We start from the raw sequence: 4,873 nt of genomic DNA, 5'->3' as shown, positions 1-4,873 counted from the left end.
TTTTGAAATATTTTATTGTATATTTCTGTAACTTATAAAATATACATCCTGGGGGGCAGGAAATTAACTGTTGTATTTATTAATTGTACTCAGTATGTGGAATACTGTCTTATAGTTGAATTAAATAATTGATATTAGAGCATTAAATATATGATAATAATGGATAATAATATAGTCATGGAGAATATTTTGTTTATAATTTCTAGATATTTAATCATCTCACTTTCCTAAGGAAAAAAAAATACACTTTAGAATTCCTTAAATAATGCTTCTATCACAATTAACTAAAACCAGTTTTATAAATGAGAATTGAAAATACAAATGAAAGAAAAATTGGACTGGTTCTACTACAAAAAGTGTTTACGTATTAAGATAATTATATTTGATTCAGTCTTAGCCACCAAATTCATCTTACTAAAATATATCCTGTATTTGAAAAATTAAAAAATATATTAGCCTACAGCCATGCTACCCTGAACAAGCCCTATCCCGTCTGATCTTGGAAGCTAAGCAAGGGTTGGGCCTGGTTAGTACTTGGATGGGAGATCACCTAAGAAGACCAGGTGCTATAGGCGTAAAAAAAATAAAAAAATAAAATGAAAAATAGAATAAAATAAAATGAATAAATAAATAAAAATATGTTAAAAATAATTTTAAAAATAAAATATATCTTGTATGAAACTTACTTTTAGATTCCTGAAACTTTAGATACACACTGAAAGAGTAAAACTGACAAACATTTTAAATTGTGTTCATTTTCTGATTTATTACTCATAATCCTTGGCAGAAAGATAAAGATTTCTTTATTTTTCTTAAAAAAAAATGAAAAAAATTGAAGTAAAATTCAAAATGAATTCTGTTCTTAAAAGAATGAAGGGCTCTGCCTATTGACTTAACGTCTTTTTTTTTGTTATTTTAAGTATTAATTTAAATCTATTATGATCTAAAGAATTGGCCATTGGCACAAAAGTTGCCAAATACTTGCTATAATAATATTCAGCATTAGACATAAATGCAGTAATTTTTATTCTTAAAAACAAACCACCAAAACTATGTTAATATGGTTTCTTTTAGCCAGAGAAATGATTTATCATGGTGCTTTAAATCTAAAATCAAGTAATAAGTGTTATTCTGACAGAAAGTTAATGGAATATTTAAAAATTTCTGTAAACAGTTAAAAATGCTGAATTTCATTGAACATATTTGAAATAAGGCAATGAAAGTACATGTTACATTGAGTAATACTTTCAAGGCAGAACTGTTTCAGAAAAACACAATTTCTGTAACATGGAAAAATGTAATATAAAAAGTATGAAAAGGCACATGTTAGATGTAGATATTAATAGTGCATAAATCAAACTATATTTTAAAATGCTTTATAAAGGAAATATAAACTTTTAAGAAACTTGGTCATTGTTTCCATGTAAAGATATTTTTTCTTAGTAATAAGAAGGGCAAATTAGTATTTTAGTGCCTATTCTAAATGAGGAAAGGACATTGAGTACAAATTCCACTAGGTTTATTTTCTGTATTCTAGTCAATCTACTAAAACAATTCATATTATATTCTTCAAAATAATCTCAGCTGTTTTTCTACTATGCTATTTTTGACTGATAATCTCTATTAGCAATTCATCGCTTATTATTTAGCTATCTTATTGCATGCCCTATCTTCATAAGTTATTTGTGACTCTTTACAAAGTTTCTTGCTTTTAAATAAAGATTCTAAAACTAGAATAACAGTGTTTAGGCTACCAGTACCAGAATTTTATTCTTTACTAATAATATAGTTACCATAGAAAAATAACTCATCTGCCATCAACGTTTATACTTCAAACACATTTCTTATATCTTGAACAGTGCTTTCTATATTGACTCAATTTAACAACTAAAGATTTAGTTTATTACCCAAAGCTTTATCCTCAGGACATATATAATACTTAAAAATACAAAAAATATAATTTTCTAATAGACTATCACAAACATAGAGATGCCAGAATATGAATGCAATTCTGCTATAGATAGTTTGGATGTTTGAGACAATTACTTTTTGGTCTAAAAGTCAAATAACAATGAAAATACAAGCACATCATGGACTCGAAATCACTTTTCTCCTGCATTAGGCTTTTTCTAAAATATTTCACAAAAAGGTAATATATAGTTCCTTTTCTCATACTCAGTTTTCTAACACATTAGAAAGCTCATAGAATTTTACATCTTTTATTTCCCTAAGCTGTCTTAAACATTAGAATATTTGGTCTAGTGGTTTTAAAATTTGTTAATTTTAATTAGGACACATTTCTCCAGGGTATATAAATTAATAAATAAAGCAGCTCAAAGCAGATCTGCTCTGACTGAAGCAAGGGAAGAGAGTCATATTGTAAACTGTCTTCATGAGAGATCATGACTTTAACAATTATTAAATGCTTTATAAATCTGTAGATTACAGTTCCCTGATAGAAGGGCTTTTTTGTTTTATGGTTAAACATCATAATTTTACTGCAGGCTGATAAGCTACCTTTGCAGTCGAAATCAGTAGTGAGTAAGAAGTGTAAAAATAAGAACTCAGCCACAGGTGTTATAAACAAGAAAGCAGTAAGCAGTGGGTAGGAAAGTCTAGGAAGGTGTAACAGTGCATAGGAAAGAGTAAAACATGATTTCAAATATCTCTCTCATTATTAGCATGTTGAAATCCATATATCCAATAATATTCCCAAGAGGCAAATTTGTTATTCCTAAATTTTATAGATTATGAAAACAAGCCCACCAAGATGTGTTTGGAATTTTAGAATTTAATGTTATTAATTTGATCACTACTCATTTCTCCTTAGGATAACCAAACATATGTATTTCTTTCTTCCACTTCCTCTTCCCTTCTCTTAGCCCCCTCCCACTCATTTTTCCCTGCCTTCCTTCTTCTCCTGACTTGTGATTTAAAGTTTATAAATAGTTTTCCATTTTCTTTTTATCTGGTTACTATAAGTATTTATAATGAGAAGAAAATTTTAACTATGAATAATAAAAGTAATTTGCGTGTGGTATATGGAATCGTGAGTTACTTTAAAATCATATATTGTATAATCACTTTCTTAAAAAATAATGTAAACTTTTAAGCAATCATCTTAAAATTTTAAGAAAAAGATAATTTTGAAAGAATTTTTCACAGTACCTTCTTTTGTTACTGTCAATCATTTCTTCACTGATATAGAGCCCAGGTAACCTAATATATATTTTCATACACCTACCTTTTTTTCCAGTACATCTTCCAAAATATTTAAATGTTTATTTTTAACATTGTTTTCTACTTCTAGGAAAGCCAAATTGTGACTCAACTTATATTTACAAATTTGAATTTGTCCCCTAAATCATTAAAGTCATGAAATAAATCTATACTTTCTCACATTTGACATTACTCAACTAATGATTTAGGATATAGGCCTTAAAGTCATGTTTCCAAAAGAAATATGTCGCTGCTGGTCAGTGGTGTTGTGTATATTTGTTGTTATAAATTATTAATTATGTAAACAGAGTTTGGCATAAATGAATAAATAGGAACAGTATGTGAGGATTAATTAGTCTCCTATACTGCCAATTCAATATACATATGAATACATCTATTTCTATCTCTATCTATCATCTATCTATCTATCTATCTATCTATCTATCTATCTATCTATCTATCTATCTAAATTCCTATTTAAAAATACTTAATAGGTACATGGGAACCACATTGTTCTCCCTTAAGGTATCTACAGAATGGAAATGATCCTAAAAATTGTCTGCCTCTCATTAAAAGATAGAAGTCCAAAGAATTTATAAGACATTTTTATATATTCTATTCATTTTATTAAATCATAAAACTTCTCCCCACCCTCGGTTTACTGGTTTTACTTTCTTTACAATGTTTAGGGAACTTGAGTGGCAGCCCAACTTTTGTTTCTTCTCATAATGCTATTGCACAATTACTTAACCTGTCTTCTCATTTATAAAACTGGGCTAAGAATAGAATTATTTGTGGGACATATTTCTGAAGGGCTAATAAAGACAACTACCTATGACAATATGATCTCCCATGGGAGGCTCTAGGGGAGAATCTGTTTCTTTGCCTTTTCCAGCTTTAGAGTGCTTCCTTGCATTTTTTTGTGTCATGGTCCTCTTCCTTCACCTTCAATAGTGTAGTATCATGCTTCAGTTTTTACATTACCATATCCTCTCTTCAAACCTCTAGTTTTGCCTCCTTACAATGATACTTGTGATTACATTTAGGGCCTATCCAGATAACCCAGGATAACCATCTCATCTCAAAAATCTTAATTTCATTACATATGTAAAGTCCCTGTTACCATATAAAGTAACTTTCACAGTTTTAGGGATTAGGTAGATCTTTAGTGGACATTATTCCCTAACCAATGTCCATCTGTCTACCTTCTGGCAGTCTATACTCAAAGGCAGATCTCTGGTTAGCACAGAAAGCAAACAAACATTTTTTAAAAATTAAATACCATTACATTCTTTAATTTTATTATATTAATTCTATTAAATTATTTTGTTTACCTTAGATTTTTATTTCCAGACACCTATCATTACCTTACTACATTTCTATATAGAAAATAGATGAGATCTATATGTCTCTGGATACATTCGTTCCTATTTCATAACAGCCAGTTAACTCTAAAAATTAAACACAAACATACTATTCAGCTCCAAACAAGACCCTGTTCACTGCTACCACCCATGAGACAAAATCTAAACTCTATCTTTTGTAATAAACTGTCCTTCCTAGTCTGAGACCAAAACTCTCATCTCTTTTCAACCACTGTGCATCTTTCCACCCAGCATGCCATGCACTACAGTAATATTCACCACATTTTTAC

General features: G+C 29.2%; 1 pseudogene; it reads left to right on the top strand.

Annotated features, from left to right (window-relative positions):
* Nucleotides 1-455: 455 nt before the first annotated feature.
* On the top strand, nucleotides 456-575 carry LOC112474846 (annotated as a pseudogene).
* The last annotated feature ends 4,298 nt before the right edge of the window (nucleotides 576-4,873 follow it).

The sequence above is a fragment of the Pteropus alecto genome, unplaced genomic scaffold (assembly GCF_000325575.1).
Source record: "Pteropus alecto unplaced genomic scaffold, ASM32557v1 scaffold7, whole genome shotgun sequence".
Classification (NCBI taxonomy): domain Eukaryota; kingdom Metazoa; phylum Chordata; class Mammalia; order Chiroptera; family Pteropodidae; genus Pteropus; species Pteropus alecto.
This window is presented reverse-complemented; position numbering and strand designations above follow the sequence as displayed.